Raw genomic sequence first — 22,376 nt, forward strand, 5'->3', positions numbered from 1 at the left:
TTTTCTGGAAATGGAAGAAAAGAGCTAAGATTCTGGTCTTAGCTACTCCCAGGCCATATTGCCCCAGGACTTAGGCACCAGACAGCCAAAAGGATGCAGAAACTAAGAATTCAGTGGTTGGCAAATAGGAGCCAAAGGGGACTGTACCTACTTACGCCCTCGGAGAAGCTCATTTTTGAGGAGAGAGTGGAATTTCCACTGGGTACAGAATAAAGAGTTCAAACCCATCTTAACTTAATCTTAAGAGCCCAGCTGACTTCTGGGTCATGGATTCATAAGGATACATAAGAAAACAAAACATAGGGCACCTGGGTGACTCAGTGGTTGAATGTCTGCCTTCGGCTCAAGGAGTGATCCTGGGGTCCCGGGAGTGAGTCCCACATCAGGCTTCCCAGCGGAGAGCTTGCTTCTCCCTCTGCCTATGTCTCTGCCTCTTTCTGTGTTTCTCATGAATAAATGAATAAAATCTTTAAAAAAGAAAAAAAGAAAGAAAACAAAGCATGGGAAGCTTGACGCCAGATGCCAACAGGGTCTACCTCTGGATGATGGAATGACATGACTTTGTTATATATGTGCAACTGTCTAAACCTTTTATAATAAGTAGAAAATATCCAAAGCTATCTTCACTTATTTTTTTTTTTTACAAATTAATAAATCTCCTCCTGCTGCCAATCCTGCCCAAGTGGACAAGACAGGGGGTCTCTCCTCACCAGGAGGGGACCTGGAGGGAGGCTGGGTCTCCTTCCTCCACTGCATTTGGAAACATGGCTCATCCCACTCTTGAGGGTTCTATGAAAGTGAAAAGAGCTTCGAGGGAGACTTGCAAATTTCTTCTCTCTCTCTCTCTCTTCTCTTTCCTCAGTGAGGATGAAAGGAACCCAACTGGCCTGCTCTTATCTCCAGACAGCTAACCCCTGGTATTTGGCTGCCAGGCCAAGCCTCCCCCTTAGCCCTCAAGGCCAGGCAAGGTAACAAGGTAGGAGTTCATTTCTACTCTTTTTTCTCCCAGCTCCATAGCCAGACCTGGGTTCCAGGGAAAACCTCCAGCACCTTCCTGAAACCTCCCAGAACTTTGCTGCTGATAGCTTCTGATGTCAGAGGGGGCCAGAGGCCTCAGAAGCAGCCAGGCCTAGGACCTTCTGCCTCCCTCACGGGGACTCCTTTTCTTCCACAGCCCAGGTTACATAAGATTTCTCCTCACCTGCTTCCACAGGACCAGCCTCCTTCTCAAATTATGGTCCAGGTAAAATTTGGTTACAAAGGGCATTTGGGGGAACCCCTGGCTGGCTCAGTCGATAGAGCATGCATCTCTCTCTCTCTCTCTCTCTCAAGATTTTACTTATTTATTTGAGAGAGGCATGAGCAGGGGGAAGGGCAGAGAGAGAGGGAGAGGAGCAGACTCCCCACTGAGCAGGGAGCCTGACTTGGGGCTCAACCCCAGGACACCGAGCCAAAGTCTGACACTTAACCAACTGAGCCATCCAGGCGCCTGAGCATGCAACTCTTCATGTTGGGTTCATGAGTTCAAGCCCTAGGTTGGGCATACAGCTTACTCAAAGAAAAAAAAAAAGACATCTTAAGTCCCCTCCTCTTACCCCAACTCCTTGCCACGTTAGCGGGGCCCATCCCAGCTCAGATTAAAGTCGTCTGTCCCTGCCCTTTCATCTTGGTTCCAAACCCATTTCCTGGGTCCTTGGAGGATGGAAACAAAAACAGCATTTATGACCAAACAGAAGCAAAACCTAACCACCCCACCCAAGGGTGCACAGAGCTCAGCTTCTCCCACCACATTCATTCCAAACCCTGCTTTGCATAACTGAAAGGCCAAGTAGGTATGTTGTCCCAAAACAGGCAATCTTCCACCAAGATGCCTGGCTTACTCTAGAAAATGCTGCCAAGCAGTTTTGTGTATGTGTGGGGGGGTTTTTTTTGTAGTTAAATATACATAACATAAAGTTTACCATTCCAGGCAGCTTTTTAAAATAGCATTTTTCAGGGAGCTTGAGTGGCTCAGTGGGTTGGACAGCCGACTCTTGATTTCTGCTCAGGTCTTGGTCTCACTGTGGTGGGTTCAGTTCCCCAATTGGGCTCCATGCTGGGCATGGAGCCTACTTCAAAATTAATTAATTAATTAATTTTAAAAATAGCATTTTTCTTCTTCCCTACAATGTTATGAATAAAATGGGCAAATGAAATCTGAGAACATGAACGACTAGGTGGGGAAGGGTTATCCTTTGGCCAGGCAAGTGGCCCCAAGTGCCCAGTAGGTGACATACACTTCCCCCTGGGCTCCCCTGAGTCACTGCCTGCCTGCCCAGTGGCCTCACTACTCAGAGTGACCAGTAAGGAGACTGCAAAGTTGGGTTGAAGCCCTGCTGTCAAGGCCTGAAATGCTACATTTTTAATCATAGGGAGCCACTGAAAGTTCTTGAGCATGATCAGAGCCACACTTTACTAAGATTCATCCAGTGTAAGGGTGAAGAATAGCAGAGGGTGTGAGGGACCAGAGGGGAGCCTGGCTGGCTCAGTCAGTAGAGCATGTGACTCTTGATCTCAGGGTCCTGAGCTCAAGCCCTACATTGGGCATAGAGCTTACTCTTAAAAAGAAAAGAAGAGGGATCCCTGGGTGGCGCAGCGGTTTGGCGCCTGCCTTTGGCCCAGGGCGCGATCCTGGAGACCCGGGATCGAATCCCACATCGGGCTCCTGGTGCGTGGAGCCTGCTTTTCCCTCTGCCTATGTCTCTGCCTCTCTCTCTCTCTCTGTGACTATCATAAATAAGTAAAAATTAAAAAAAAAAAAAAAGAAGAGAAAAGAATAGCAGGGGAAGATTCTCAGGGAGGGGAGATGGCAAAGGGGTGGTCAGTCCAGGTTCTAGCAGATAGGGTAAGGAGATAGAACTGAAACCTTCATATAAACCGGGACCCTCAAAGGACTATACCCTCAGTAAAAGAGCCGATGAGTAAACTCTCTCCTCCCACACAGGGAAACAAGGAAACTTGCATGTCTCAGCCTGAGTTGGAGTGGGAGGGTGGATATGTCCCGGGGAATTTATAATCCAAGATCAGATTTGGAGTTGGATTTTACACTACTCACATGGAATGAATCCAACTAAAGAGTTAACATAACATGTGACCTGGACCACAAGCCTGGTCCAGAGAAACTCGGAGTTCAAGCCAGGCCTGTGTAGCCTGGGGGCAGTGCTTGAAATCTCCTCAGAGGTGAAGGGATCCCGAGGGGGACTTGCTAGGAGTAAAAACTGGCTCATTGCCTTCTGTCTGTGTCCTCCTTATTTTCGTGCTTTCCTGCCTGCACTGCCTTGGGGGATGGACTGCACTTGGCACTCTCTGCAGGTCAAGAGGCAGAGCCAGGTGGAGAGCCCTGGGCTCCTGACCTACATGGTGCAGCCTCATGCCGAGCTCTGGACTAGGTTCTGGAAGACACACCAAGGACAAGGCAATAGGTCTCATTGGAAGACAGCACCAAATGAGGAATTTTAAATGCCCCGTGGAATATGCCCTACAAACTGGATGCATGCAAACCACAGAATAAACCAGTGAAAGGGCTCAGTCAGGGACAGCTTCTCAGAAGAGACAGGGTGGGAGAAGAGCCCTGGACCGAGATGAGATGGACTTTGGCTACTGGCTCTGCCTCCCCCTGGCTGTGTCCTTGGCAAGCCCCTGCCCCTCCCCAAGCCTCCACTTTTCCATCTTAGGTCTCCTCAGATACTAAGATTCTATGTCCTGCTGAGGGAACAGAAGGGAGGAGAGCGTTCCAGAGAGAAAGCTCAGCTCTGAGGCAGGTGTAGCTGAGGAAGGGGATGGGGAACCTGGAAGCAGCTGAGGGCAATGACAGGCCAGGGCAGGAGGTGGAGAGCTTGGACTGGAGTCCCTTGTTCTCATCTACCTGAAACTCCATGTCCTCGGCGCCTACTGAGCCCCTAGCTCTCTGAAAACCCGCCCGGCCTCAGCATGCTCTGGAAACTGCTTTCTTCATGGCTGTCAAGTGACGCAGGCCCAAAGCCCTTTCTTGGCCCTCCTTCTCAGTCTGTCAGGAGCAGTTGACACTGGTGCTCACTATGTCAGCTGGCTGTGGTCCAGGTTTCCTGCTCCACACAGTCCTCTCTCGGGTACCAGCTTATTATTCCTAAAGGACAAATAGAAAAATCTCATCCCTTTGCTCAAAAACAAAAGGCAAAAGGACCCACTGGTCTAAGTACAAACTCATCACCCAGGCATGCAAAGCTCTCCACCAGCCCTCAACCTACTCTCCCAGCTTTACCTCTTCCCATTGCCTCACCCAAATTGCAAAACCCCAAGCCCACCCTCACCATCCTTTCCTACCTCCCTGTCTTTGACATGCCGTGATTCCCTCCTGGAATCTCCTTTCTCTACAGGTCAAATCACTTTCTGTCATCCCTGTCCATGCTACTGCTTTCTGGAAAATCTGTCTTGATCATTCCCAAATTTAACTGAAACAGCTAAGCTGCTGAAACAAAAGCTCCCTAAAATAACAGGGGCTTGAGTAAGCTCTCCCTGATTCCTGTCTGTTTTCTCACCCTCGTTCTCCAGTTGTTGTTGTTGTTTTTAATTCTCTGAGCCATTTGATAACCTCCTAATACATTCCTTCTCTGCTTAAGCTATTCAGTATTGGTTTCTGTTGCTTGCAATCAATAATCATGACTGATAACCCTGTCTCCCTCCTGGATTGCTATCGAGTGAGATGCTGTGTACACAGGTGCTTTGTGAAAAGCAAAGCCCAACAGAAAGAAATGTGATTTATCATTCCACTCTGTATTCCCCATCCATAGCCTCCCATCATCCAGCTGCCTCCGACAGAAGAGAACCAGAAAAACAACTCGCAATCACATTACCGAAAGGGAATGAAGGGCCAGAAGAGCTAGCAATGAAGCCCGAAAATAGAACACTCATGTTACACTTGATAATTACCTCCCTGAATATGACTTTTGCAATTATATAATCCTAAACTTTTTTTTTTTTGCATTGTAAACAGATAGCAAATAATCTCCAAAACCACTTAATGATGATTCCTGACTCCATTAAGGTAAGTTTAAGTGCTTTGTTTAGATCCTGTGTTACTGAGCCACCAAGAGAGACAAAGGGACCATTTCCCCCCTGCAGTTCCTTCTCCGGGCCACGAGGCCTTCACTGTCCACTTAAGCTGGAAGACATCACTCCCGGGGTGCCTGGGCGGCTCAGGCAGTTGAGCAGCCGACTCTTGATTTCAGCTCAGGTCATGATCTCCGGGTCCTGGGATCAAGCCCCACATTGGACTCCCTGTTCAAGAGTTTGCTCCAGGATTCTTCCTCTCCCTCTGCCTCTCCCCCTGATTGCTCGTGCTCTCTCTAAAATAAATAAATACATCTAAAAAAAAAAGAAAGAAAGAAAGAAAGAGAGAGAGAGAGAAGAGAGAGAAAGAAAGAAAGAAAGAAAGAAAGAAGAAGAAGAAAGGAAAAAAGAAAGAAGAAAGAACGAATAAGAAAGAAAGAACAAAAACAGAAAAAGAAAGAAGAAAAAAAAAATACCTCCCTCCCTCCTCCCCCCCCGAAAGAAAGAAAGAAAGAAAGAAAGAAAGAAAGAAAGAAAAATCACTCCCTTTTCTAAACTCCTCTGGCACAATTTTTTTCAAATATCATTTACATACAGTAAAGTGCACAAATCTTAAGTGTACCTGTGGTTGAATTTTTACATATTTTGTGTATGCCCAGGGTTCCACTACCCAGTTGAAGACACAGAACATTTCCAGAAAGTTCCTTCATGCTTCCTCCCAGCCAGTACCCTAGTAGGAACCCTTCTTCTGACCTTTACCACCATAGATTGTTTTGCCAGTTCCAAAACTTCATAAAAATGGAATCATGTTATATATACTCTCTTACTTCTAGCTCCTTTCATTCAATAAGTTTTTGAGTCTTCTGGCTTTTTTTTTTTTATTAAAATTTATCACTTTGCACATGAAATCTTCCTTGCTTATAGACGTGTTTTCTCTCCTCTACCAGACTTGGGAGTGTCTAGTGTCAGATGACACCTCTCTCAGCAGCCTCCACAAATTAGATGATAAATAGTTCCCAAATGAATTTACCAATGAAGACCAGAACCATGGGCCTCATTTCTCTGTGTCCCCTACCATCTCTGCCATGATAACATGCACATATATTGGGTATTTACCATGTGCCAGGCTCTGGGCTGAGTCCTTTATACACACTAACTTCATATTAGTGCCCACCACAACCCTATCTGCAGGTATGACTATCCCCATGTTCTACATTAGGAAACTGAGGCTCGGATGTAACATTATTTCCCCCATGGCCAGCTTACTAAGAAGTGACAGAGCCAAAACCCAGACCCTGGTGAATCTGACCAGTACCCAGACTGCTAACCACAAACTTGCACTCATGGGTAGGAGAAAAGCTAACAAGAATGGTCCACATGCAATTCGTGACACCTCACAAACCCCTCCCATCAGCCTTGCAATGCACGGATCATGATGCCGGTCTTCACAAGGAGGAAGGCTGAGGAACAGAAACGCTGAATGAGGGGATCCCTTGGTGGCTCAGCGGATTGGCGCCTGCCTTTGGCTGGGGCATGATCTTGGGGTCCTGGGATCGGGTTCCTGCTGGGCTCCCTGCAGGGAGCCTGCTTCTCCCTCTGCCTGTGTCTCTGCCTCTCTCTGTGTGTCTCTCATGAATAAATAAATAAAATCTTAAAAAACAAAAAACAAAAAACAAGAAACATTGAATGACCTGTTCCTATAACTAGCAAGTGGCCAAGGCTGGATACAAGAATCCCTCTCAAGGGGAGGCCTGTGTCCTTTGACCTCCATGAGCCGCCTTTCTGCGGGACAAGCTGACAGAGTGAAAGGGCTTTAGCAGTAAATCTCTGTGTGGTCTGGGAGTTCGCTTTCGTGACCCAGGGGGACGCTGGGATCAGTCATCTACTTCAAAGCACAGCATTTGGAACATGGCACACTTGACTATACAAGGCTGTGTAGGGGGGCTGTGTCTGTGGCAATATTTAAGATGTCATCCTCAGGATCCCTGGGTGGTTCAGTGGTTTGGCGCCTGCCTTTGGCCTAGGGCATGATCCTGGAGTCCCAGGATCGAGTCCCAGGATCGAGTCCCGCGTCGGGCTCCCAGCATGGAGCCTGCTTCTCCCTCCTCCTGTGTCTCTGCCTCTCTCTCTCTCTCTCTCTCTCTCATAAATAAATAAATAAATCTTTAAAAAAATAAGATGTCATCCTCAAAAATTTGGAAAAAGCAGATCCAAATGAAAAGGACATGTGCTTTTTTTTTTTTTTTTAAAGCTTTTATGTATTTATTCATGAGAGGCACAGAGAGAGAGACAGAGACACAGGCAGAGGGAGAAGCAGGCTCCATGCTGGGATCCCAATGTGGGACTCAATCCCAGGACCCTAGGATCACAACCTGAGCCAAAGGCAGATTCTCAACCACTGGGCCACCCAGGCATGGGCACCCAGACATGTGCTTTCATTCAAGGAGTATGTACCAAGTTTATGGTATGAGCCCAGCATACTGCCAGGCACCGGTGAATGTGGCCTGGCTTTCTGTCTCCTGGAGCCTCTGGTCCTGCAGGTAAAACAGACATGAGTAATGAAGAACAAGTTCAGGACCATGGGAATCTACAACAGGGATTCCTAACTGAGCCAGAGAGGTCAGGGTAAGCTTCAGAGAAGAAACGACATTCAATTTTGGCCTGAATGATGAACTGGAGCTAGAAGTTGTTAAGGGGAGTAAAGTGTGTATGTTAGAGAAGGAAGTTTGGGCAGAGGGAGCCACATGGGAGAAGAGCCTAAAACAGGAAAAGAAAACACAGATGCTTCATGAGGACAAAGGTATTCACCTTGTCCACATCCAAGAACCATACCTGGCACAAATGAGGCACTCTATAAAACCTGGTTGCCTGAATGAATGAATGAATGAATGAATGAATGCTTAAATGAAATTCAAACTGGTTGAAGTAGGGATCCCTGGGTGGCGCAGCGGTTTGGCGCCTGCCTTTGGCCCAGGGCGCGATCCTGGAGACCCGGGATCGAATCCCACGTCAGGCTCCCGGTGCATGGAGCCTGCTTCTCCCTCTGCCTGTGTCTCTGCCTCTCTCTCTCTCTCTGTGACTATCATAAATAAATAAAAATTCAAAAAAAAAAAAACATTCAAACTGGTTGAAGTAGAGTGGAGAAAACAGCAACATGAGATGGAGCCTGAGAGGTGGGTGTCACCCAGATTATGCAGGATCTGGAAGGTCATGGTTAAAGGTCTTGGATTTAATATAAAGGAAATTGGAGGGTATTTGAAGAACTTTGATATATAACATGATCTTATTTGCATTTCTAAAAAGTCGCCTTGGCTACTGAGGAGAGAATGGCCCCCAGAAGGGGCAGCTCCAGATAATGGCAGTGGTAGGGATGGAACAGGGTGGAAGGATGGGAGATATTGCGGGGGTAGGATGATCAGGATTTGAGTCAAGGGTGACTCACACAGGCTCCTGGCTGCAGGGATGGGCTGCATGATGCGGCCGTGCACCATGAGAGGGACCCCAGAGAGGGAGCAGGTGGGAAGATGAGGGGTTTTTATACAGTTGAGATTAAGATGTCTAAGAAACACCCAAGTGAAAAAGTCAAGTCGACTGTTGGATGTGTGGGCTGTTGTTCAGAGAGAGGGCTCGGGAAGGAGCTCTGAGGACTGTTGACATCTAGATGGTAATTGAAACCTTGGGAAGAATGAGCTCATCCAGGGAGAGGATAAAGCAGAGAAGGCTAGGGCCCAGAACTCAACCTTTAATGCTAGAGAGAGGAGCCAGAGAAGCTGGCAGATGAAACCAAGACGAGGAGGGAGGCAAGTGGCAGACTGAAGAGCACAGGGTCACACAGGTAGGAAGGAGAATGTCTGGAGAAAGAAGCAGTCCTCTGAATTAAGTAAAAATGAGGGTGGAAATGTTTCTAGTTGACTTAGCAACATGGAAGTGATGGATATATCAGCTATAAAAATATAACTGGTGATTACTGTCATCTAGTCTGAAGGAAGGAGACTATGATCTAGGGACAGGTCTTGGGAATCTTTTATAAGGCTATGGATGCCAGAGAGCTCACAGGCATTGAGAGCTCATTGCAGCCCTTTTACTGATTCCCTTGGGGTCAGGATTTCTTATCTTTGGAAGAAAGAAAAGCTGCCGTGAAGAGCATTGGACACAGAGGGAGACAATCTTGGAAAACAAGCTGATCCTTTAAAGGATCAGTAAGAAGATGTGATTTAGCAAAGAAACCACCCAAAGTTCCATGATTCATTCACTCAACATGTTTATTGAGCCTCTACTATTTACCAGACACATAAACCTCAATCCATTGACTATTTATTGAGCCTTTACTGTATGTGTTGTTTTAGTTAATCTCATGTCATTTTTTAAAAGATTTTATTTATTCATGAGAGACACAGAGAGAGAGAAAGAGAGAGGCAGAGACACAGGCAGAGGGAGAAGCAGGCTCCATGCAGGGAGCCCAATGTGGGACTCGATCCGGGGTCTCCAGGATCAGGCCCTGGGCTGAAGGCAGTACTAAACTGCTGAGCCACTGGGGCTGCCCCAGAATTTTTTTCTTTACCCTTTTATGTCCCAGCAAACTGGGAAAACCCAGCCATCCTTGTCAATCTGCCATTCTCCCAATTCCCCATGAGTCTATTCCCCATGAGTCTATACCTAGAATGTCCTCCAACTGCATAAATCCTTTCTTTTAAAAAAAATATATATTTTATATATTTATTTGAGAGAGCATGTGAGTGTGGTGAGGGGTGAGGGGCAGAGGCAGAGAATCTCAAGCAGACTCTGTGCAGAGCCCATCGCAGGGCTCAGTTTCACAACCCTGAGATCATGACCTGAGCTGAAACCAAGAGTTGGACATGTAACCTACTGAACCCCCCAGGTGCCCCAATACTCCTCACTTTCAAGACTCAGTTTAGATGTCACTTCCTCTGTGAACCTTCCCCAAATGACTCAAAAAAATTTTAAATGTCCTTCTCAGGGCTCATAAGGGTCAGAATAGCACTTGTCTTTTTACAATCCCTGGTTCCTACTGGAGCACTTCGGAAATTTGTCAAAAATCAGCTACCCCCTCCCTTGGTCAAAACAAGGTTGCGTGTTCCACACTGAAAGGCTCAGGCTGGGGCACCTGGGTGGCTCAGTTAAGTGTCCAACTCTTGGTTTCAGCTAGGGTGGTGACTTCTGGGTTGTACATAGAGCCCCGCATCGGGCTCTGTGCTAAGGGTGGAGCCTCCTTGGGATTCTCGCTCTCCTTCCTCTGTCCCTCCCCGCTCCCTCGCTAGGTGCTCCCTCTTTCGTCTCCCCCCCCACCCCAATTTAAAAATGAAAGAAAGAGAAGAAAAAGAAAGGAAAGAGGAAAGGAAAGGAAAGGAAAAGAAAGAAAAAGAGAGAAGAAAAAAAAGACAAGAAAGAAAGAAAGAAAGACAAGAAAGACACGAACGAAGCATAAGCAGACGCACCCAAGACAAGCGACGCTCCTCCAGACTCCCAACATACACTGAACGAAAGACGAAGAAGAAAGACCGCACTCCCCCATCCGCAAACCTCAACGACCCAAAGCACCCTCCCGCCCTCCCACCCCCCGCCTAGCCTCGAAAAAAACTCCCGCAAAGAAGAAAGAAAGAAAGAAAGAAAGAAAGAAAGAAAGAAAGGCAGCCCCAGCGGCGCAGCAGTTTAGCGCCGCCTGCAGCCCAGGGCGTGATCCTGGAGACCCTGGATCGAGTCCCATGTCAGGCTCTCTGCGTGGAGCCTGCTTCTCCCTCTGCCTGTATCTCTGCCTCTTGTCTCTATGAATAAATAAATAAAATCTTAAAAAAAAAAAAAAAAAAAAAAGGAAAGAAAGAAAGAAAAAGAAGAGGGCAGCCTGGGTGGCTCAGCGGTTTAGCACCGCCTTCAGCCCCAGGGCCTGATCCTGGAGACCCAGAATTGAATTCCACGTTGGGCTCTCTGCATGGAGCCTGCTTCTCCCTCTGCCTGTGTCTCTGCCTCTCTCTCTGTCTCTCTGTGTCTCTGTCTCTCTGTCTCTCTCTCTGTTTCTCATGAATAAATAAATAAAATCTTTTTTAAAAAAGGAAGAAAAGAAAGAAAGAGGCTCAGGCTGTTTAAAAAAAAAACACTCCTTTAGTGCCACCTGCTGGCTACATGAGGTATGATAGCTCCTGATTCCAGGCTTTCTCTCCTAGTTCTTGGGAATCCTCTCAACTTCTATTCTGTCATTCATTCATCTTTTGTCCATTCTGTGCCAGGCTCTGAGTATAGTATACTGGCAAGCAAGACAAAGTCAGTTCCTGAGCTCATGGAGTTTAGAATCCAGTGCAGAAGACAGTCTCACAACCGCAGCTGTCAATCCCAGAGGCCATGACTGGGGCATGATCTGAGCAGGATATTGCCCTCTCGTGGCTACCTGGGCTCTCACCTGGAAAGCACATCTGTGCCAGGCAGGTCCTCCACATCCCACCCTCCATATTCTCCCGGTTACTTTATTATTATTATTATTATTATTATTATTATTATTATTATTATTAACCTTATTGATCAAAATGAAGAAAAACAGTACACCGCACCACAAACCAGTGTCTCTCTCAGTGCCTCTGAATGGCTGGGTCCTGGAATCCATGTCTTATATTCTTGAAGCCCTAAGATTGGAACCACAATGTTAGAGCTGGAAGAGATCTTCATTCATTCATTCATTCGTTCGTTCATTCTGTAAATACTGAGTACAAGTAAGTGCCAGGTATCGTTTTAGTGCTGTGGACATAATAGTGAACGTGAAAGATCATGGTATACACTCTCATGACGTTTATATTCTCCTTAGGGAGATAGGAAACAGAGCAAGTACACAACTTTTAAATATTCACTTATTTTTTTTTCAAGATTTATTTATTTATTTATTCATGAGAGACACAGAGAGAGAGAGAGAGAGAGAGGCAGAGACACAGGCAGAGGGAGAAGCAGGGTCCCTGCAGGGAGCCCAACGTGGAGCTCAATCCGGGGACCCCAGGATCACACCCTGGGCCAAAGGAGGTGCTAAACCGCTGAGCCACCGGGCTGCCCTAAATATTCACTTATTTTTAATAGGTAGTAATGTATGTGATTCAAAATACAAAAAGATGCACAGTGAAAAGCCTCCCACTCCTCCCCTAGCCTCCTAGTTCCCTCCACTGAGGTAAGCAACGTTAAATTTTTTCTGCACCCATCCAGAGATAACATATGTGTGGACAAGCAAATATATTCTCCCCTCACCCTTATTATACAAATGATGGTATTCTATAGACTCTCTGTACTGCACCTTGGGCTTTTTTTTCATTTAGCAATTTATCTTAAGACATCATTCAATATCAATACATAGATTTCCATCTTTTTTACAGTGGTATGGTATCCCACCGTGTGAGTATTGCATGAGTGAAAATAATGTTACATTGTGATAAACGTTAAGATGCAAACAGAAAATAAGCAGTGAGCTGAATTTTAAAGTAACAAGGGAGATCTGGCATTAGATAAGATAGTCAGGAAAGGAAATTCTCACTGAGGAAAAGACATGGAAGCAGAGTCCTAAAACATAAGAGGGGATCCACCAGGGAAATACAAGGGAGGAGCAAGAACAGGCACACAAAACAGAGGACTGTCAAGGCAGGAGTGAGCTGGGCTTATTGACGTGGCTGCAAACCACTGTGGCTGCAACTGGCTAGAGGAAGCACAGAACCAGAGGTGGGGAGAGCCTTGTAAGCCAGAGCAAGGAGCAGGGGCGGGTGGGATTCCAAGTGCAACAGGAAGCCAATGGAGGGCTCAAGAGAGAAATGGGAATTTATATTTGGAAGAACATTTCACTTAGGCAGCTACGTGAAAGGTGGATTAGAGGGCAAGAGTGAACAGGGAAGATCAGTAAGGAGGCTGAGGCACCATCCGGGGAAGAGCAAAGCAACAGCATGGAGACAGGGAGGTGGCTGCAGAGGATGGGAAATGCTGACAGTGCTGGCAGGAGAGTTCTTGGGATTGGAGATGGGTGGGGGGAGCCTTCTAAGTCACTGGGGCCAGTGTCTTCCCTTCCCAAACAGACTTAGCCTACTGCCTGCCTTGCCACAGGTCACAGAGCTCCTGTCTCAGAGTGACAAGTCCAGGCCTAGATTTCAAGATTTCTGGCTCCCTGGTCAGCGCTCTAGGAAAACAGGAGCTGGAATTTAAGCATAGAAATTACATTTTTAAAATTCTGTTAACCAGCAACTACTGATACATTCAATTTTTAAAACTGCTTTGACAACTTTTTATTAGCTTGCTTGCTTGCTTGCTTGCTTGATTTCTTTCTTTCTTTCTTTCTTTCTTTCTTTCTTTCTTTCTTTCTTTCTTTCTTTCTTTCTGAGACAGGCAGTGTAGGAGATGGGGATACCGAATATAAACAGGGTAGTCAGGAGAGACCTCACTGATAAGATAACCCTGCTGAAAAACCCAAAGGAGGTGAAGGAATGGGTCTAGCAAATATATGAAGAAAGGTATTCCAGGTGGAAGACACAGTTGGGTGAAGCTCCTCTGACAGGAGCCTGGCATGTTTGAAGGGTCTCAGGGAAGCCAAGGTAAGTAGAACAAATGAGAACAGAGCAGATGTAAGCCCAGAGAACTGTGAGATGAATGTGGGAATGGAGGTCAGATGGCATAGGCTTCGTGAGCCTCAGAAGGCTTTGGCCTTTACTCTGAATGACATGGGAGCCAGGAGAGGGTGTAAGCTGAGAAATGGCATGATCTGATGTGCATGTTCACAGGAGCTCTGTGCTGCCATGTGGAGGACAGACTATAGGAAGCAGAAGTGGAAGCGAGACCTGCGACAAGATTGTGGCAATTAAGGTGAGAGGATAGTGACTTGGCCCATAGATGTGGCAAGAAGTGGTCAACCAATAAGATGTGCTGACAAATATGATACAGAATGTGAGAAAGGGAGTCAAACATTACTCCCAGGATTTGGCCTGAGAAACAAAAGAGATGAATTTGTTATTAAATGTGATGGGGCAGATGAGGAAGGAAGGGGTTTGGGTTTGAAAGTGTTGAGTTTGAACTGCTGGTGAGGCATCCCGTGGAGAGGCTGAGCTGGCAGTCTAATACACCAGAGTTCAAGGAGATACATTTGAACTGGTTCTAGTTGGGAGTTGTTGGCACATGGATGGTGTTCAGAGACAGGACTGCATGAAATCTAGTGAGTATAGAGGCTCAAGGACGGAGTCCTGGGTTACTTTGGTGTGGAGAGGACAAAAAAGCAGAGGAGGAACCAGCCAAGAAGACTATGTAGGAACACCCATTGAAACAGGAGGAAAATCAGAGGAGGTATGCTGTGCTAAACTGCAAGTGAAGGAAGTGTATCAAGGAGGAAACAACATCACATGCTATTTATAGGTCATGACCTTGACAAGACTAGTCTACTGGGATGAAGAGGATGAAAGCCTGATTGGAGTGGATTAGAGAGAATGGAAGGAGAAGTGAAGCCAGGGAGTAACAGCTTCCCCTTGGGGGTTTTGCTGTAAAGAATAGAGAAATGGATGGTAACCGACAGAAGAAACAGGAGAAACAACAGCATGTTTGTATGCTGACAGGAATGATTCAATAGAATTCAAATTGGGATGTGAAAAGGGAGTGATTTGATGGACCCATGTTCTTGAGTTGGTGAGAGACAAAGGTCTGGTGCATAGCTGGAGGGATTTTCTGGGTAGAAACATGCATAGTCCAAGAGCATTGGTTCTCAGACTAGAAGGTTCATCAGAATCACCTGGAGCACATATTAAAGCACAGCTTACTGGGCCCCATCTCCCGAATTTGTAATTCAGTAGGTCTGAGGTGGGACCCAATAATTTGCCTTTCTGACAAGCTTCCATAGGTCCTGATGCTGCTGGCCTGAGATCAGGCTTCAAGAAACACTGATGTATGATGATGTATGAGTACATGAAGTGGAGGGAGGCTGTGATGTTTCATTCTGATTGCTTCGGCTTCCTCAGTTAAGTAGGAAATCTTAACTGATGTAAATGTGGCATCTAAAAAAAAAAAGTGGCATCTGAGGTGCTGGAGATTTGAAGAAAGGGCGAAGGCATGAAATGGTTCATCTTCTGAGTAGGCAAATGAATAGAAGGGGAAATGTTGGTGATTCCCCTCCTAAGACTGAAGATCATGAATTTAAAATAGGACTCTAGTTACACATTTCTCTCCAACCACTCTGAATGGCACAGGTGCAACGTTGTATGTAACCCAGATTATGGTTTGTCAGTTAAAGTCAATGAAGTGAAAGAAAGGGGCAAGGAAGTTGATGGTGAATACAAGGTGGGAGGGGGATTATGGTCAACCATGGAATGTAAACTGGGAAAGGAAAGATGTGAGGCATGGTGAGGTAAAATGCAAAGTGGATATACTTTTGTCAAAAGTGGGTACTTTCTTCTCAAAGTCTTACCCAACTTGTTTTTCCCTCTCACTTCATTGGACTTCTGCTGACATGTCTCTTCCAGCATCAGATGTTTGTGTTATTTTCTCTGAAGCATTCATCACCTGACAAATTTCTCTCTCCAGCAGAATTTAAAGTCCCGTTGAAGGCAGGAGCTTTTCGTTTTCTGCTGTTGCCCCAAGTGCCTAGCACTCTGCCTGACATAGAATAGTCCTCCCCATACTACCCTCCCTATCCAACCCTGGCCAGTTTACTCTTCACCCACCTGACCAGAGTATGTCCTATTCTTCCTTTGATTTGGAATGTCATTCATTTAAAAATGGAATGCCTAACTCTTCAAGTTGAAAGGCTTTGGGGAAGAAGAAATCTGGAAAAGTTTGAATTCCAATGCTTCAGAGGAGCAAGTTTAGGAGGACAGGCTTCTGCCAAGTTGCTTTTGGTGACAGAGACGTAGGCCCTTGGAGTGCTAGTCACCCCAGGATGCTAGAAGGCCATCTTTATTAGATTGTCATAGAAGACCTGTGTCCTTTAGCAGACCAAAATAAAAAATTCATGGAATTGTGACTGGGGGAGGGAGAGCAAAGGAGAATCCTGCAGATGGTTTGGTATTATTCTATTTTTATAAAACAACTTAAAATTATGGGGAATATATATATATTTAGGAATACATACATGCCATATATGTGTGTGTGTATATATATATATATGTATACATATATATATTTAGGAATATATATATTTAGGAATACATACATGCCATATATATGCCACACACAGACACACATTTTTATGTCATAAAGCAAAATTTTTTTAAAGTTTAGAAGGGTAAATAGCAAACTGCTATATCAAGATCTACATCTTTTTATTTTATATATGTAACTGAACTGGTTATTTCACTTCTTTCATCAGAAAAGCTCTACTAGTTAAAATGAATTTAAATCCCTGCAAAAATCATACATCTATTAGCTTCAGAAGACATTTCCTCTTTTCAACGAGAAAATGTGCGCTGAGCAATTCACTGATTTGCTTGACATCACACAGCTCACTGATACTGGAGCAGAGTGCCCACTGAGTGAGAGCTGCTGCTGTGAAACAAGATGAAAAGGCAGGGGCTCATGTGGTTTCCACTAAGAAAAAGGAAGGAAAATCCAGTACAGAAAGGGCAGTCTTGGGGATCCCTGGGTGGCTCAGCGGTTTGGCGCCTGCCTTTGGCCCAGCGCGCGATCCTGGAGTCCCGCATCGGGCTCCCAGCATGGAGCCTGTTTCTCCCTCCTCCTGTGTCTCTGCCTCTCTCTCTCTCTCTATCATAAATAAATAAATCTTTAAAAAGAAAAGAAAGGGCAGTCTCCCCTCTTCTCTTCTCCAAGCAACCTATATCTCTCACAACTCCAAACAGTATTATAATGTAATCTTAAACTGAATTCTGAGAGGACAAGAATCTTGTTCTTTCCCTTTCCCCCTTGCCCAACAATAGCACCCCAGAGGCGCTCAGAAAATATAGGCTGAAGACATGGAAAAAAACAGAGGAGTACACTCACATGAAAAACTGGACAAAGCAGCTAAACTGAGTGTCTTCAAGGAGCTTCCCCTTAAAGGGCAATTCTTTTTTGGGGGGTGGAGGGCAATTAAATAACTTTTTTCTTTTTCAAACAGGGGAACAGAGCCTATGGCCAGGAGGTGGGTCTGAAGTAATAGTTTCCAACCGTCAGTTGGCAGCCACACATTTGAGCATTATTTTATTTTTTTTAAAGATATTTATTTATTTACTTACTTACTTACTTACTTATTCATAGAGACAGAGAGAGAGGCAGAGACACAGGCAGAGGGAGAAGCAGGCATCATACAGAGAGCCTGATGTGGGACTCCAGGGTCTCCAGGATCACGCCCTGGGCTGCAGGCGGCGCTAAACAGCTGCGCCACCGGGGCTGCTTCTGAGCATTATTTTAAAAGGTAAAAGAAAACAATAAAACCATGCATGACACTAAAGTCATCTGCACCGTTTGCACTGTTGAGTGAAATCCCTTTTCCCTCAACCCCCAGGCTACCTTGCTCACCTTTGAAGGTAAGGGGTTTAGCTCAGGGAAACAGAACCCATTTCAAACCCAGTTCCTGAAGCTCTTCGGTCAGGAAGAAGCGTCTACAAAAACGAGGGTATGCAGAGCGGCCCCTCATGTTGTTGCAGTGAGCTAGAGCCAGCAAGGTCACAGGAATATGGATTCAGGTTATAACAGAAGTTGTCCCTCCCGCAGGCCATGAAGCTGGGGGCCAGCGCTGAGCACGCACCATTCAGTGTCCTAACCCAGCGGCCGGATGGGGCAGAGTGGGAGGACCTGCCCTAAGCTCCCCAGGCAGGCCAGATTGCATAGCCATTCTCAGAATCCTTGATGCAGAGCCATGAAGGCTTTGTGAGAACTTCTCCAACCCACTTAATCTTGCTGTGGATGTTTTACCCCACAATCATGTCAGGTTTCCACATGCAAGCCTACCTATAATAAATATTACCATTCTAAAGAAAGACTTCTCGAAAGTAAGGAGCCTCACCAGCTGCCCAGAAGCCACTAGCGAGAAGTGACACACAGTCATCTGTGGCATGACTTCCAGGGAGGCGGGGGCAAAAGGGAATCAATTGCAAACTATCAGATCTGAATCCTACATACATGATTACTCTTTATCAGAAGGGTCCTTCATTCATGACACAAGCCGCATTTCAAATGCACATATCCTTCAACTTAAGATGGGTTTGGGGGATCCCTGGGTGGCACAGCGGTTTGGCGCCTGCCTTTGGCCCAGGGCACGATCCTGGAGACCCGGGATCGAATCCCACGTCGAGCTCCCAGTGCATGGAGCCTGCCTCTCTATCATATAAAAAAAAAAAAAAAAAAAAAAAAAATTGTCAGGGGTGCCTGGGTGCCTCAGTTGGTTGAGTGTCTGCCTTTGGCTCAGGTCACGATCACCAGGTTCTGGAATTGAGCCCCACATCGGACTCCCTGCTTGTCAGGAAGCCTGCTTCTCCCTCTCCCACTGCCCCTGCTTGTGCACATGCTCTCTGTGTCAAATAAATTAATAAAATCTTAAAAAAAAAAAGATGGGTTTGGGTCCTAGGACGCCTGGGTGGCTCAGAAGTTGATCATCTGCTTTTGACTCAGGTAGTGATCCTGGGATCAAGTCCCACATCAGGGTCTCCATGCAGAGCCTGCTTCTCTCTCTGCCTACGTCTCTGCCCGTCTCTCGTGAATAAGTAAAATTTTAAAAACCTGATGGGGTTGGGTCCTGATAAACCCATGAAGTTAAAAATATCCTTAAGTTGAAAATGCATTCAATACACATAACGGGGGGACATCTGGCTGGCTCAGGCTGTAGAATATGCAACTCTTGATTTCAGGGTTGTGAGTTCAAACCCTACATTGGGTTAAGACAGATTACAAAAAAAAAAAATCTTTAAAGATGTATCACACATAATCTACCAAACATCATAGTTTTGACTTGCCTACCTTAAAAGTGCTCAGAACATTTACATTAAACTACAGTTGGGCAATATTATCTAACATCAAGCCTATTTTATAATAAAATACTCACTGAAAAATAAGAAAAACAAAATTTTCACTGAAAGTGAAAAACGAAATGGTTGTGTAGCACTAAATGATTGCAGTTGCAGTAGTCTTGCTATGTCATGAGAAAATATCTTTGGGCATACAGCTAGCCTGGGAAAATGATCAAAATTCAAAGTTCAGTTTCTACTGAATGCATATCACTTGCACACCAGCATGAAGTTGAAAAATCTTAGATCAAAACATCATAAATCAGGGACTGTCTGTGAAATCATTTTTCAAATAAAAGTCAAAAATAATCGGCAATACCCAAATATCACATTAATTCTAATGAAAAACTGAAAACTTTAGCATATGACCATTTGTTTTCTTGCAGGTTGAAAAACCTCTCAATCCCTAAAAGTTCAGATGGGGTGAAAGCCAGGTCTTCCAACATTTTGGGTCTTATTTATAAAACTAAAAGTAGAAATTCTGGAAGGGCACAAACCAACCCACATTCACTGGGCCTCACTCTAGGTGAAGCATTATGCCAAGTGGAAGTCCTCTCCACAACTCCACAAGATTCATATGACAGGGCTAGAAGTGAAGAGTAAAAGAAATGAAGTGGTTAGGTGTTGGATGGGCTAATTCTCGACCTACATCAGTAATAAAAACTCTAATAATCTTGTGCAATTTAAAGAATTGCTTTAAAAAAAAATCAAGGGATGGTTTCTAAATACTCTCCAATAAAAGGAATCTTTATTCCTTGGGGAAATGGGGTTGGGGCAGAGAAAATACAAGATTAACTGGGATCTAAGTATATTGTACCAGAAAGTAAGGAAGGGCTCCAAAAACCATTGAGGACATGCCAAAAAGACACAAAAGCCAACTTAAAGAAGCAGCTCCCAATTGCCAAGTCTGGGACAATCTGAGCAAGAAAATAAATGATGCACTGACCCATGGAATTATATATCCCTGAGTCCACACTGGTACAATTTTTTTAAAAACGGGAGAAGGCACAGTTCCTCCTTACAGGATTCTAATTTGTGTAAATATAGAATAGACCTACAAATAAACATTTGGCAAACACCACAGTAATACTTGTTGTAGGCAATAACAATCCAGATGTCAAAATTAGTGAACCAAAGATTGAAGTTTTTAAGTATACCCCTCCACGAGTTACTACTATAAAGGGAAAATCAGTAACTATACAGTGGAGAAATCTGGCAGACACTACCTAAACACCAAGTGACCAAAGTCAACATCACCACCAGTTAAGACATATGGACACCATGTATCATGATGTAATGCAGTGAGAAGTGTACAGGACTCTTGTGGTAGTCTTGCCAAAAAATAACCTCAATCTAACAGTGAAAAATTTGAGACAAATCCAATTCAAGGAACATTCTATAAAATATTTGGCCAATACTTCTCCAAAAGTGTCAATCATAAAAAGTGAAGACTGAAGAACTCATAGGCTAGAAGCCTAAAAAAACCAAAATGCAATATGGGATCCTAGATTGGATGCAGAGACAGAGAAACAAAAGGATATTCCTTGAACAATTGGCACAATTCATAGATTAGTTAGTAGTACTGAATTAGTATTTAGTGTTTTTGATAACTGTACTATGGTTACATAAATGTTGACATTTGGGGAAAGGGAAGTGAACAGTGTATGAGAGAACTCTATACTATTTTCACAAAATTAAATTATTCTAAAGTAAATTTTTAAAAAACAGAACATGTAAAAATAAAAACGTTAGGGGAAAATAGCCCATCAAATGCGACTAAGATTAAATTGAGTGACTTACACATTTTGTTCAAATCTTAAAGGTTTAGAATGCTTTGAATTGACAATGATGATATGTGGTAATATTGTTGTTCAGTTTCCCCTCAACAGAAGAGAAAAGTAAACAAACATGGCTATCCAAAGTCTTACATTCACAAAGTAAAGAACAAAACAAAAGTACAGAGGACAAATAATCAAGTCAGCAGTTTCCACTGGCAAAGCAGTCACTGGCAAATAAGAGAACTAGTTTTTTTATTCATTCATTCATGAGAGCCAGAGAGAGAGAGGGAGAGGGAGAGAGAGAGAGAGAGAGAGAGAAGCAGAGACATGGGCAGAGAGAGAAGCAGGCTCCATGCAGGAAGCCCATGCGGGACCCAATCCCAAGACTCCAGGATGACGTCATGGGCCAAAGGCAGGCGCTCAACCACTGAGCCACCCAGGCATCCCCAAGAGAACTAGTTTTAGCTGCTCTGGGAGATCACCAAACCAACTTTCGAACCAAAAACTTAGGGAGAACATAGCCTAATTTTTAATACTACAAAAATACCTCTCTGTGCGTGTATTTTTAACACAGAAATTCAACATCCTGACACCCTCAATCTCCCCCTCAAGGGAGAGCTAAGTGAACAGCCTTGTTAGGGGTTCTAAATTCTGTTTGCTCCCAAAGCTATACCAGTATTTTCTGTGACGTGAAAAGAAAAACTGGCAAGCACTGGCTTTAAACTAACATTCCAAATTGCAAAACAAGCATCTTGAATAATCTTCTATCCAACTTGAATACAAGGTAGAAAAATCTAGGAAAAATTGCTTTTGAATTTGCTTTGCTCAGGATATTTTCCCTTTTGAAGGTGAAATACTGGACAAATTAAGTTCACGGGAGTTCTCTACAAGTCAGAGAAGTTTGACTAAAACTGAAAACAGTGAATGTAGATGAGCATCTTCAAACTGATTAAAGTGCAAAGGAATCCCAATTGGGGGGGGGGGGATGTAATTCAAAATGAGCTTGGGAAATAGGAATATCTAGGTATATTGTACCGTGCCTCAGGCAGAGAAAAGTTCTCCACTCAACTACAAATCAGAATTATTTGATTCAGTAGCCTGGGCTATATCAAATAGCCAAATAAAGTCAATTGAGGACAAAATATCATTAAAATCCATTTTCAGAACCCTTTCTTTAAAAAGTTTTCACAGATTTAACTCTATAAAATTGTGACATCTTCAGAACTAAATATCTCCTGGGGCACCTGGGTGGCTCAGATCATGATCCCAGGGTCGTGGGATCGAGCCCCACCTTTGGGCTTCCTGCTCAGTGGGGAGTCTGTTCCTCTCTCTTTCTCCTCGCCCTGCTCATTCTCTCTCAAATAAAATAATAGAATCTTAAGGAAAAAAGAATAACAATCTTTTTAAACTTATTCACCTTATTTTTAAAAAAGATTTTATTTATTTATTCATGAGAGACACAGAGAAAGGCAGACAGGAGAAGCAGGCTCCATGCAGGAGTCTGATATGGGACTCGACCCTGGAGTTCCAGAGCCTAAGGCAGACACTCAACCACTGAGCCACCCAGGTGTCCCATCACCTTATT

General features: G+C 44.6%; 1 long non-coding RNA gene across 1 annotated transcript; it reads left to right on the forward strand.

Annotated features, from left to right (window-relative positions):
* The first annotated feature begins 858 nt into the window (after positions 1 to 858).
* On the forward strand, positions 859 to 5,298 carry LOC102151357. Its single transcript, XR_005355085.1, has 4 exons — positions 859 to 976; positions 1,175 to 1,243; positions 5,012 to 5,062; positions 5,247 to 5,298. It is a non-coding gene; the product is annotated as an uncharacterized LOC102151357 (long non-coding RNA).
* The last annotated feature ends 17,078 nt before the right edge of the window (positions 5,299 to 22,376 follow it).

Source organism: Canis lupus, chromosome 2 (genome assembly GCF_011100685.1).
Source record: "Canis lupus familiaris isolate Mischka breed German Shepherd chromosome 2, alternate assembly UU_Cfam_GSD_1.0, whole genome shotgun sequence".
In the NCBI taxonomy this organism is placed as follows: domain Eukaryota; kingdom Metazoa; phylum Chordata; class Mammalia; order Carnivora; family Canidae; genus Canis; species Canis lupus.